The sequence below is a fragment of the Pipistrellus kuhlii genome, unplaced genomic scaffold, assembly GCF_014108245.1.
Source record: "Pipistrellus kuhlii isolate mPipKuh1 unplaced genomic scaffold, mPipKuh1.p scaffold_m20_p_56, whole genome shotgun sequence".
NCBI lineage: Eukaryota > Metazoa > Chordata > Mammalia > Chiroptera > Vespertilionidae > Pipistrellus > Pipistrellus kuhlii.
Genome location: NW_023425558.1, coordinates 1,580,514 through 1,593,966, shown reverse-complemented (window position 1 = coordinate 1,593,966; position 13,453 = coordinate 1,580,514). Strand labels below are relative to the sequence as shown.

Below are 13,453 nucleotides of genomic sequence, written 5' to 3'. Positions count from 1 at the left end.
AGCCTGGACCACCTCCACCTCCTTCATCCCTGAAGCAGCCCTGGGAGGGGCTGTCCTTCGGGGGCTGAGCCTCTGCCCGGCAGCCCAGGGGCTGTTCTGGATGCAGAGATACAGCCGAGAACTTGGCAAGGCCCTGCCCGCAAGGAGCTGACAGCCCAGAAGGGGAGACGCCCAGGAGACGCGGTGAGTACATAATAGAGGATGCTAGATCGTGATGCGTTCTAAGGAGAGAGAAATGCAGGCAGTAAAGGGAGAACGGAAGCTCGGTATTGCACCTGAGCAAGGGGAAGGATAGCTGAGAGGTGGGAGTGTGCACGAGTGTGTGTGTGTGTGTGTGTGTGTGTGTGTGTTTAGCGATGCTGTGTGTGGAATGCCCTCCACCAGGCTGGAGGCAGGCATTTGGGTACCTCAAGTACAACAGCGACGTGGAGGTTGTGAGTGGGATTACTTCAGCAGGTCCAGGGGCTGGCACCCTCTCCCATGGAGAAGACCCTGTAGACAGGCTACCTCATCTGCCCAAACACCATGGCTGGTGAGCGGCGGAGCTGGGATTTGAACCTGCCAAGCCGTTTTGCAGCTGCCAAGTCTTGCTGCTGTTGGAGCTGTGGGCAGGTCGCTGGACCTTTCAGAGGCTTGGTTTCCTCACCATCAGGAGAGGTGGGCAGTGCAGGGACAGGCAGAAGACGAGGGTGATGCAGGAGCCTGGTGGTGCTCAGGCAGGTACCCAGACGGGCCACCCGAATGGTCCTGGGTGTGCCCCTGCCCCTTTCCCACCAGACCCAGACCCCGCTCTCATCGGGGCAGTCAGGTCTTCCAGGAAGAGATGGGGGACCGGGAGAGACTCACGCAGAGTCCAGAGCCATCGTGTCACTTTCCATGAGAAGCCACCATCACTCTGCCTGGAAGTCCAGGCTCGGCACAGGATCCCAGCAGGCAAACCCTGCCAGGCGGTCGCTGGGCAAAACGGACTGGAGGAAGGGCAGGTGGAAAGGGATGCAGGGTTGGGGGGACCAGGCGGGTCTCTGGAGTGTCCCTGGGCCCTGCTGGGGGGCTGAGACAGGCTGTGGCCTCAGCCAGCTCCTGGCAAGGGCACCGCTCCCGGGTCAGCGCCAGGCTGAGCTGGCACTCCTGAGGCTTCCGGGGCTGGTGGGCCTTCTGCTGACTGGCTGACTAGGCCTCTTTGGAGTTGTCACTATCGCTCTGCCTGTCCCGCTTGGGAGCGGGGGGCGGGGGGAGGCGGTGACCCTGGCCTCTGTGGCTTAGCACTTCCACTTTGGAGCAGCCAGAGGCTTCGAAGTGTAAATGCCAATGGCTCCTGTCACGTGGGGGCTGGGCAGGTGCCTGGCCGCACTACTTCCTGTCCCCGCCCCCTCCCTGCCAGCTGGCAGGAGAGCCGCCAGCTGGCCACGCTCTGTGGAAAGTCCAATTTGTTGTCTCCCCCGGAGGGCCACTCCCGGCTGCGCCCCCTGACCAGCTCAGCCCTGACCTCCCTGGGCACAGGATCCCAGCAGGGACCCCCCCACACACCCCTTACCCTCCCCCCTCCCCCCTCCCCCGCCAAAGGCACCAAGCCTTCAGTATGGCTCCATGGAGGTTCTGAGCCCCAACTCAGCAACACAAGTGGTTGGGGAGGGCAGACCCCCAGCCGGCAGCCTGGAAGGAAGCTGCCCAGGTCTGCTCCCTGGCCCTGCCAAGCTGTGGGCTGGCTGATCCCTGGGGAGTCACTGCCCAGAGCACGCAGCCTAGCACTGGGCAGTGACTAAAAGGAGGTGCTGGCATCTTGAGACTCGGGCCTTTATAGGCTGGGGTTTGGGTGCCAGCCCGGGGGTCCGTGGAGAGCACCATGTTCGAGTGGACTCTGGAAAGCTTGGCGTGTGGTGGGCCAGGCTGTGAAGGCTGCCCAGGCCCCGAGGGCCACACTGGGCTGTGGCTGCCCCTTGGAGGCGGTGTGCATGCCGCCCGTGGGCAAAGGCAGTGTCAGTGGGATGCAATTTGAGTATTTGGAGCCACGCACTATGGAAATATTGGAAAGAACGTTTGGGTGGTAAGTCAGAAACGACTAAAGCCAAAGCAATCCTTTGCTAGGTGTGTCTGCAAAGAGGGACGTGACCGGGGGAATTCTGATGGCACGGAAGGCCCAAGCTGTAGAGTGAAAGCAGGAGGCCCAGAGCAATGCTCTACCTGAGGGCTCGTCCCGCCCACGCCCCCCAACTCAGCCTCCAGAGCAGAGCAGGGAAACTGGAGGGAATGAGGGCGGTGGGAGGAGCTCTGGTTTTGAAGTTCAAGACCCGCTTCTGCCTCTGTCAGACGTGCCCTCAGCACAGGGGCTGTTTCCCACCTGTGGAAGGGAGGCTAAGCCCTCCGTGTGGGCCACCCAAGGCCAAGGTGGTAAGCACCTGTGTGGGGGTTGGCTCCCAGCTCTCACCGGTCTGCCTACTCTGTGCCAGGCCCCAGGACGCAGGGCCCGCCTGCCCGCCCTGCCCTGCCCGGGAGCTGTGCCGGGTTCCCTCAGTTCTGGAAGGTGCCGCCTCTTTCCCCTCCTGGGGCCTTCGCACTTGTTGGTCCCACATTTCCTATCGGCCCCGTTTTCCCTGACATACCGGTCCCCGTAGGTCTCCCCGGAGACACCTTCCCCGCGCCTGCCAGCCTGTGGCCACCCCAACTTCTCCTAGAGTCTGCGGCTCCAGCCCTGGCGGCCGCTGCAGAGCTAGCCTAACCTCTCTGTGCCTCAGCTTCCCTGTGTGTAAACCGGGGCCACAGGGTCCCGCCTCCTGGGGTTGTCGTAAGGAGTAAGTAGCAGGACTAAAGGCTGTGCACGTTACTGCCATTTTTGTGGTCATTGTCATCAGCCTGCGGGACCCAAGAGCAGGGCTCTGCACAATCCCCCCCTTCCCCGCCCTGTGCGAAGCACTTGGCCTCTTCCAACCGGCCTGGGCGCCTGGCACCCTGAGGGCCTGGCACCCTGAGGGCCCGGGCACCCTGAGGACCTGGCACCCTGAGGGCCCGGGCACCCTGAGGGCCCGGGCACCCTGAGGGCCCGGGCACCCTGAAGGCCTGGCACCCTGAGGGCCCGGGCACCCTGAGGGCCCGGGCACCCTGAAGGCCTGGCACCCTGAGGGCCCGGGCACCCTGAGGACCTGGCACCCTGAGGGCCCGGGCACCCTGAAGGCCCGGCACCCTGAGGGCCCGGGCACCCTGAGGGCCCGGCACCCTGAGGGCCCGGGCACCCTGAAGGCCTGGCACCCTGAGGGCCCGGGCACCCTGAGGACCTGGCACCCTGAGGGCCGGGCACCCTGAAGCCTGGCACCCTGAGGGCCCGGGCACCCTGAGGGCCCGGGCACCCTGAGGGCCCGGGCACCCTGAAGGCCTGGCACCCTGAGGGCCCGGGCACCCTGAGGGCCCGGGCACCCTGAAGGCCTGGCACCCTGAGGGCCCGGGCACCCTGAGGGCCCGGCACCCTGAGGACCCGGCACCCTGAGGGCCTGGGCACCCTGAGGACCTGGCACCCTGAGGGCCCAGGCACCCTGAGGGCCCGGGTGCCCTGAGGGCCTGGGCACCCTGAAGGCCTGGCACCCTGAGGGCCGGGCACCCTGAGGGCCCGGCACCCTGAAGGCCCGGCACCCTGAGGGCCGGGCGCCCTGAGGGGCGTACATGTCGGAGCCTGCGCTGCCCATGGGAGGGAAGTGGCAACACCGCCGCCTCGGGGAAGGCCGGCGCACAGTAGGAGCTCAAGAAAGGGCCCGGTGACACTAGCATTCATGCCCCTCCCTCCCTCCGGCGTCCGCCGAGGCTGCCCACCCGGACTCGGGTGTATCTGCCTCCAACGACACCATTTCCACAACAAAGAGGCTCGCCTCGGCGGGGCCGCCTCGCCTCGGCGGGCCGGGCGGCGCCGTGGGAGCGGAGGGCAGGAGCCCGCGGCCGCAGCGGCGCCCCGGGGTCGGTGCGGGCGGGTGAGGCGGCCGGGGGTCCGGGGCGGGGGCGCAGGGAGACGAGGAGCGGCGCCCGCGGGCGAGCGGCGCCGCCGCCTCCGGCCGCGATTTAAAGGGCGGAGGCGGAGGGATCCGCCGGCCGCTCCGCACGGATCCCTCCGCGGGGCGTGCGGCGGTCCGTCCCGCAGCCTCGCTTTTGTCCCTCCGCCGCGGGAGCAACCGGCGGGGACTCCTTTCTCTCTCGGGTTTCTCCGCCTCCCCCCGCGAGTCCCGTGAAAGCAACAGAGGTGACGGGGAGGCGAGTCGGCGGTGTCCTTCCGCCCGGCGAGGGCACTCCTTTCCGTGTCTCCCCACCGAGCCGGCGGCGTCCGGGCGGCGCACCGGGGCGGCGACGCGGCTGCGGCGCGGGCGGCGAGGCTGCGGGGCGATGAGGTGAGGCTGCCGGGGACGGGAGGTGGCAGCCGGCGCCGGCCCCGGGACGCGGGCCTCGGAGCGGGCGGCGGCCTCTGGGACCCCGCGGCCGCGCGCGAGGCGAGGTGAGGCCGCGGCGCGGGGGGCGCGGGCGCGGGGCCGGCGCGATGGGGGCGGGGGGCTCGGCCGCGGCTGGGACTCATTTCTCGGCGGCGGAGGGAGCGGGCGGTGCCGCGGCACCGCCATCTTGGATTTTACTCTCCATTTTTCTGAGGAATTATTTTTTGGTGATTAATTTTTCGGGGGGACGGGGAGCGGCGCCGGGCGGCGCGGGCCCCCCAGCGCAGCGGCCCGGCGAGGAGCTCGACGCGCCCGGAGGAGCGGGCGGCGCGGTGAGCGGGGCGGCGGCGGGGGGCGGGCCGCGGCGCGGGCGGGGGCGGGGGCGGGCCGCGGGCCGGGGCTGCAGTGGGCGCCGCCGCCGGAAGGGAGCGGTAGCGGCCGGCGCGGGGCCGGGCGGCGGCCGCACGCGGGGAGCAGCCCCGCCGCTCCGATTGGGGGACCGTGCGTTCCCTCCTCTCCAATGGGCGGCGGGCTCCGCGGCGGCGGTGTGTTTGGGCCGAGCCTCCCTCCCGCCGCCCCGCCGGCCGCCCCGCGCGGTGACAGCGCGCCGCTCCGGCCCCCGCGCCCCGGCCCCGCGGCCGCTTCCCCGCCGGCGGGCGGCGCCGCAGCCCCGAGAACGCTGGTCCCTCCGCGGCCCCTCCGCGCGGCCGCACGCGATGGGAGCGCGGCGCTCGCACCGGGCGCGGGGCGCGGCCGCGCGTGTTCGCGGGGCCGGTTCCACTCCATTGTGAGCGGGGCCGGCGGGGGCGCCCGGACCCGGAGCCGCGGAGCCGCGGGCAGAACCGCCCCGCTCCGCCCCGGCCCGCGGCCCCGCTCCCACTCCGCACCCACCGAGGGAGCGTGTTCTTGGAAGTTAGTTTGTAAGAAGTTGCCGGGCGGGGGTGTGGCCTGGGGACAGATGAGCTGGCCGTGGCGGTAGGATTCTCTCGGCACCTGCTTAGATCGGGGCTGTTGGATGTGAAGTCTGGTGGTAGCTGCGGAGACGGGGGACACTGCCCGCAGTTTGAATACTGGGAGCGGCCCGTGGCTTTGACGCTGAGCAGGGAGTTGGAGAAGGAAGGGGGAGTCTTTGCACACTTCGATACACGTAACTCCTTGGCCCTTTTCAGCGGCGTCAGAGTTAGTGTCCGTAGTGGCCGCAGGTTACTTTGTAGCGGTTTTGGGGGCGGCCTGTCATTGTCGGGGCTCCCGATCCACAGTCCAGGATTCACTCCCCGCGTGTGTGGGAACGCAGGCCGGTGTGGAGTGTTCAATCTCTAAACCTCGTACGTGCTGCGCTCCCTTTTCCAAGCACCAGCCCCATGGTGGCCATGCCTATGCCTCAGACGGTGCACCCTGCCCAGCGGTCCTGCACCCCCTCCCTCCCCGTTCACTGGCTCTTCTGGAAGGCCCGGGACCATGCCGCCTGGTGGAACCCCCTCTGGCGCACACAGGTGCAGGCTGGCTCGCCGAGGAGAGCGCACACTTCCTGTGTCCCCGAGCCTGGTCACCTGTGTTGTATGTAGTGTGTGTGGTGGTTCCTGGCTGTCCTCTGGGCTTGCTGTGAGCTGGTTGTTTACCTCCTGCGTTCAGGGGCAGGTGCCGAGAAGGTGCTTATTCAATAGGCACTTGAAGGCGTTAAGTTTGCTCATCTCCCAAGTGATGAAGCTCAGTAGTTAGTAGTTAGTTTTTCAAAATGTTATTAAACATTGTCTTAATAACATATTCTAATGTTATTAAAAACATGGTTGTCATTAGCAAAACAACTTAGAGTGAAATGAGTGTTTGGATATTTATTGTTTATGAAGAGAGTAGGGCAGGGCTGTTTCACCCATAAACCTTGCGGTTGAACTCTCATTTGCAAGTGCTCTTCGCCTCTGTTTTCATCTGTCTTCTGTACACACTGAACTGCTTGTGCTTAGAACGCTCCGTGCTTGAGCCAGCCGCCAGGGGGCAGCGCTGGGGAGGGGCTAGGCTGGGAGGACGTCAGGACAGCATGTGAAGGAAGTGGTTGCAGGTTGTTCGCACGCCTTTGAGCGTAGACTTTTGTGGGTGGGGATGTTGGGTTGTAAATTTCCCTGGTCATATAAATCTGTCAGTGAACCGGCTTTTTCTTCACATGAGTACCATTTTGTTACCGGGCACAGAGTATGTGGCCCAGTGGTATTGTAAAGATGTATATTTGTGTGAGTAGCATCTGAACAGCTCCCTGTCCACAGGAATGCCCTTCCCATGGCTTATGAGAGAAATCCTTTCAGATAGAGCACATAGATTCCATGTTTTATACTCCCATTTTACTTGTTTTTATTCTTTATTGTTGAAAGTATTACATATGCCCCCATTGGCCCCCTCCAGCCCACCCTGCCCCAGTGATTCTCTCTCATCATTGATGTTTCTCTCTCTCTCCCTCTCCCCTCCTCTCTGAAATTAATAAAATATTATATTTTAAAACAACTTTTGTTCCAGTTTGCTCTGTCATTATTTATATGAGACCATCAAGAGGGCCAAGTTTCTTCATCTGTAAAATAATGAAACATTAATCTCTGAGATCACTTCCAATCCTATATTATAGTTTATATTTTACATTTAATTGCCACCCTATTGTAAGGACTATTTTAATCATATTTTCACCAATTGGTTTATATACTTTATCCGTATATTCATATAGTTTTACTCCTTTAAAAAATCAAATTAGCCGAAGCTAGTTTGGCTCAGTGGTAGAGCGTCGGTCTGCGGACTGAAAGGTCCCAGGTTCGATTCCGGTCAGGGGCATGTACGTTGGTTGCGGGTATATCCCTGGTAGGGAGTGTGCAAGAGGCAGCTGGTCGATGTTTCTCTCTCATCGACGTTTCTAGCTCTCTCCCTCTCTCCCTTCCTCTCTCTAAAATATATTTTTTAAAAATCAAATTAATGATACAGCTTACAGTCAACTGGGTTTTATAATTAAAAGACTTGGGTATATTGCCAAAACCGGTTTGGCTCAGCGGTAGAGTGTTGGTCTGTGGACTGAAAGGTCCCGTGTTCGATTCCGGTCAAGGGCATGTACATTGGTTGCGGGCACATCCCTTTTGGGGGATGTGCAGGAGGCAGCTGGTCAATGTTTCTCTCTCATCTGACGTTTCTAGCTCTCTCTCTCCCTTCCTCTCTGTAAAAAATCAATAAAAAATATATTTAAAAAAAGAGAGAGAGAGACTTGGGTATATCGTGTATCAGTGGTCCCAAAATTTTGATTCTTAAGGTCTACATGGCTCCTACTTGTCAGTTGCATCGCTGCAGGATGTCTCATTTTCGGCATGTTAGCAGTGCACTGAGGCCAAAGGAAATGGGCCTGGGGAGGCATTCCTCAGTGATAAGCCTCTTTATTTCTGCCTCAACCACCTGTGGCTCAAGCATTGGAGTAAACCCCAGACTGCAGCTTAAACACCAGAGCTTAGACCAGCCTTACCACTTAGCTTCCGATGGACTTCAGGAAAGCAACCTTACTTCTGAGCTTCGGCCGCCTCCTGTGGAGTGATAATGCCGGCTCCCCAATCCTGGGCTGCCAAGCTGGCGAGCTCGCGGTCCTGTGTGTGCGGGCTCTCCTTGCGCACCTTTCCGTTGATAGAAACACCGGGGCTTGTAAAACAGCAGATTCATGGCGCTGGGATTGCCTCTCAGGTCTTAGGCTAGAGACTCCTGGGAGGGTCATTCCGCTTCCGGTTCCGGAGAGGGTTTCCTGGAAGCTGTGCGCCCTCTAGTGTTCCTGGACACAACCAACATTCCAGCACCACGAACAGTGCCCAGTGCTCCCAGTAGGTTCCTGGTAAATGTTGGCTTGAGTGGATTCTAAATCTGCAGGATGATTCATTCTGTCTGATTTGTATAACAAGGTTGAAGTATCTGATAAATGATCCATGAGGTGTATTTTTATTTTCAAGAAAATGCTTATGTGGCCCAATGTGGAGGGATATATATATATATATATAGTCGAACCTGGGACCTTTCAGTCCTCAGGCCAATGCTCCATCCACTGAGCCAAACTGGTTTCGGCGGCTTAATTTTTTCTAATTCTCTAAGGCTTGCTCTCATTTGTAAAATGGGGTGATAATAGTTATCTTTCATGTTCCTGTATAATTTAATTTTTATTATATGTGAATGAGTATATTTAATATGTTGTACATGTTAAGGGACTGTGATGGGGGCAGGTGACATAATACATGTAAAGCTATAAGCACAGACCTTGGGTCACAGGGCAGTACTGTGCAATAGTACCCAGAAACCAGTGCTGAAGAGGTCTCTCAGCTGTGCCCAGGCCTGCAAATCGTCCCTACAGCATTCAGGCCTTCACTCACGTCCTGAGCAGAGAGATACTTAGCAGTCCATCGCCGTAACCACTCAGCAACCTCGTCCCAGATAGATATTTAAGTGTGTGGTGGTCACGGTGCTGGGCACTTAACAAGTAACCCTAAGCAGGGTGAGTGGGGGTGTTGTTGCCAGGCCTGTCTCCACAGTGCCACTGCTCATTTTATTCCCCCTCTTTCCTCCCTTTTCACTTCAGCTAACTGGAAAAGCTAAAAAGGAAAAAGGAAGTTTGGTTTTGCGTGTTGGTAGCACATTATGTCGTCAGAAGTGAGTTACTTTAGGTAGGTAATTTCTCTCAGCCTGCTTCTTTCACTCTGACTGTTCTGAAATTCTGCGATTCTTTGAATTAAAATAACATTGGAATGTTGGCATTGTGTAAAGTTCTTTTTGTTAATGTCCCTCCACAGCCCCGCTTCTCTCCGGAGTTCTGACATCCCGGGCAGTGCCCCCTCCTCCAGCTTCGCAAATCCAGCCTTTCCCATCTTTCCCGCAAACTTTTCTTCCGGGTTAATGGCAACCTTGCAGTCGCCCCAACTAGAGCTTTCTGACTCAGCTGGAACTCCTTTCAGCCCCTCCCCACCTAAATCTAATTGGCTCCCAGTCCAGCCAAGCTTCTGTTCGAAACACCACGCCTCCTCCCTTCCCACTCGCTGCTCCTGTTGCGTTAATTTTCTCGCTGGTCTGTCTGTCTCCAGTCACATGCTTTCTCACCAGCGGATCTCTCCTGGCGCTGGGACTGCCTCTCAGGGCTTAGGCAAGAGGCTCCTCCTGGGAGGGTCATCAGCTTCCTGTTCTGTTAGAGCAAATTCTCTAACCTTTCCTCTGTGTAATCACAGCTTCATAGGGTGTGGGATTAAGTGATAAAGTGAATATAGGAAGCACTAAAGGAATAGAGGGGCTGTGATTTACTGGTGTTTTTAAAAATGGAGATACAATAAGGAAAAATGTTTTACCACATACACAACAAGCTAAGTGTCCTGCAATGAAATCTTCAGGCCTCTGAATGCTGCCTGTGAGTGGTAGTTGGTATGATTTTAATTTCACGTTGTTGCCAGGGGTCACATTCCCCTCCTTAGGAGCAGTGGGGGCAGAGCTGGTCTCCGCTCTGGAGCGTGAATCCGCACCCCTGGCCCGTGTTTATTCCCCTGAAAACTGTACTTTTAAATGGATGAGGCGATGTGATTGTGTGTGTGTGTGTGTGTGTGTGTGTGTGTGTCTGTGTGTTGCGCGGGGGGGGGGGGGTAGGGTGAGGAGTTAAGGGGAAATTTCTACTTGAATATTTTAAGATTTTATGAATGATGGGCCAACATGCCTGGCCCTCTCTGATTCTGCTTTAGTGACTCAAAAAGAGACAGTTGGAGAACTTTATTTTATTGGCAATCTCTGCTCACTTCGTTCTTTGGGTAAACCAAGGAGGCAGGCCCTATCTTCACTTCCTCAGTAGGCATTAAAGAGGTTAAATGCTTGTCCGTGGTCACTGCTCACACGGGAGTAACAGGTGGGCCAGGGCGGGCCGGCACTCTGACTCCACCCAGAGCCGCGTCCTGAGCCACGAAGTCCACATCCTGCAGCCCTGGCTTTTACACACACACACACACACACCCCAGATCGCCTTTTGGAAGTTTTCTCACCTTTGTCTCTGCCCAGGAAGAATTAATTCTTTGTTCTACTTGCCTCAGAGCTCCCGAGGAACTGAGGGCTGCACTTGCAGGCTTTTGACACTAGGTGGCATCTGTTTATAGAAAAGGAAAATGATGTTTGAGTCTCAGAAAACAGTAACAAAGGAAGCATCCTTGATTTTATTCATAGGCCCTACTAGGAGGTAGTGGGTCAGATATGGAGAGATGGGCACGCAGGTTGTTGGTTTTGGAATTTCCCTCAACATCTCCGTCAGCTAAAACCTTTATTTTAAAGATACCCACTGAGGCGATTTGAGACACAAGTTTTTATGTGAAATCCTTTGTTGTGCTATAATCAGACATGAATAAATAAGGAACTATGAAGCAACATTCTCTGTAAGGATGCTGTTGGAGAGGTGTTTACTGCATGCCCAGCTGTTGTGTTGTAAATGTCTGATTGCTGAGTTAATGGTAGTGTATATTTTGCTGTTTAAAATGTTCTTCCGAGGCCCTGGCTGGGTATCTCAGTTGGTTAGAGGGTCATCCTGATATGCCAAGGTTTGCAGGTTCAGTCCCCAGTCAGGGCACATACAAGAACCAACCAATCTACTAGTCCTATCTAGTAATAAAAGAGATACATGCAAATGGACTGTACTACCTCTGCTACGCCCACAAGCCACACCCACCAGCCAATTAGGAGCAAGTATGTAAATTAACCCAACAAAGATGGTGGTGGCCACAGCTGGAGTGAGCAGGAGGCTTGGGTTGCCCCTGGCAATGGAGGAAGCCAAGCTTCTTGCGGCCCTGCCTGGCCCTGGCCTCTGCTCAAGGCTACAAAGTTTCAATTATAGAACACAAATAAGTCCCGATACCTGTTTCCAGTCAGCCCGGGCCTCCACTGAAGGAGGTGCTAGAAAAAAAAAAAAAAAAAAAGAGCAAACAGGAGGGGCTAGGAGCTTGGTCGCCAGGGTCTATGGCCAGCCTGCAGACAGCTATCAGCCTCTCACCCAGGCTGGCCAGTCACCTCAGCAGGACCCCTTCAGGGCAAACCAGCTGGCCACCCATGCACCAGGCCTCTCTCTATACTAATAAGAGGGTAATGTGCTAATTAGACGGGGAGACCTGCCAGGAGACCTTCCGGATGTTCTTCTGGACAGGGCCATGGTGGTGGGGCCGAGGTAGAGGTGTGAGAGGTCAAGAGGGCAGGGCAGTTGTGGGTGATCAGGCTGGTGGTGGGTGGAGCCGTTGGGGGTAAGCAGACCAGCAGGGGGGCAGTTGGGGGCAAGCAGGCCATCAGTGGGGTTCAGTTGGAAGTGATCAGGACAGTGGAGGGGGCAGTTTGGAGTCAGCAGGCCAGCAGGGGGACAGTTGGGGGTAAACACACTGGCACAAGGGGCAGTTGGGGGTGATGAGGCTGGTGGGAAACATTTGGGGGTGAGCAGACCGGTAGGAAGAGTGGTTAGAGGCTATCAGGCAGGCAGGTGAGTGGTTAGGAGCCAGCAGTCCTGGATTGCGAAAGGGATGTATCAGTTTAGGCCCGATCCCTGTAAACTGGCAGTTGGACATCCTTCAAGGGGTGCCAGACTGGAGAGGGTGAAGGCCAGGCTGAGGAACACTGCTGCATTACCCCCAGCCCCCGTGCACGAATTTAGTGCACCAGGCCACTAGTGTATATTAAAAAGCCAGCGACGTGAACGCCGTAAAGACCACAATGACCCGTCGCTATGACTCCCACTGCAGCTGGCCAAATGGGGTGGGACTGGCCAATCTCCTGCAGTCCCACCCCCTGGCCAGCCCCACCCCCAATGGGCCCCCACCATCCCCATCGGCCTGCAGGTGTCCTCCCCCCAACACCCCCCCTTCTGCCCTGCCCCTGATTGCCCACCCAATAGGGGGCGGGGTTAGCCGGTCAACCTCCTAAACTCCTCCCCCCTCCCACCCCAGTCAGGGGCAGGGCCAGCCAGCCAACTGCCTGTGGCCCCTCCCCCTGGCTTCAATGGGCCCCCAACACCTCCATCTGTCCTTGGCCCCTCCCCCACAGCCAGCTCCACTCCTGATCACCACACACACACACTCACTCACTCCAATTGCGGGTAGGGCTGCCTGGCCAATCACCCATGGCCCCTCCCCACAGCTGGCCAGGGCCCTGGTGGGTCCACACCCATGCATGAATTCAGGCCTCTAGTGAATACATAAATAAGTGGAATAACTGATGTTTTTCTCTCTCAAATCAATATTAAAAAATTTAAAAAGTTCTAAATGAAAACTTCTAGTAGTTTTAGTTTTCATTTTTATTGTAAATCTTATATAAACATAAACATGTTCCATTACAATATTTCCAAGGAAGGTCTTGGTTAACTGGGCTTAAGCACAGTTCGTAGTCACATGTGGGATTGAGACTTCAGCTTCAAACTCTATAGCTTTGTTTCACCCTGCAGTTGAAAGGGGAAATGACTATTAAAGTGTGTCTAAAACAACTTCTTAAAGGTGCTTAAAATCTGTTTTTCTGTGATACGTTTGGAATTTGATGTGTGTGTGTGAAGTCTGTTACCTCGAAAGCATTTTCACTTTGGTTTGCTTTTTCGTGGCCTCTGTTTTGGCTTCCTGTGGGCGCTGTGACCGTGACTGCAGACCTGGTGGCTTAGTAAAGCACGTGTATGCTCCCTGGGCTCCGGGCAGAAGTCATCCTCAGCGTCCCTGGGCCAAAGGGAGGCCTGGAGAATAACTACCGTATTTTTCGGACCATAAGACGCTCCGGACCATAAGACGCACCAGTTTTTAGAGAAGGGAAATGAAGAAAAAAAGATTCTGAAACAAATAGTGTCCTAAAATATTTTATGTGCATTAAAACCCAACATCACAGTCATAAACCATGTAATCAACCCTGTAAAGTAAACAGCAGCATTTAGAACCATTTTAGAGCCGGGCAAGCACACAGAGACCACACAGAGCCGGGCAAGTAACAAAACTTTTTTTTAAAGTATATGTGTAGGCTATATTTGGACCACAAGACACAGGGACTTTTCCCCCCCACTTCTGGGGGGAAAAAAG

At 57.1% G+C, this 13,453-nt stretch overlaps 1 protein-coding gene across 9 annotated transcripts in view; it reads left to right on the top strand.

Moving 5' to 3' along the window:
- The first annotated feature begins 4,120 nt into the window (after positions 1 to 4,120).
- KMT5B (lysine methyltransferase 5B) overlaps positions 4,121 to 13,453 on the top strand; it is a 40,904-nt gene continuing 31,571 nt past the window's right edge. For 2 of the 9 annotated variants that reach the window (XM_045573785.1, XM_045573784.1), the window contains exon 1: positions 4,125 to 4,468. The gene's annotated coding sequence lies outside the window, so the exon portion shown is untranslated. Of the gene's footprint in view, positions 4,469 to 4,572; positions 4,751 to 13,453 lie in introns of those variants that run through there. The other 7 variants (XM_036416625.2, XM_045573778.1, XM_045573783.1 and 4 more) reach the window with 6 other exon arrangements.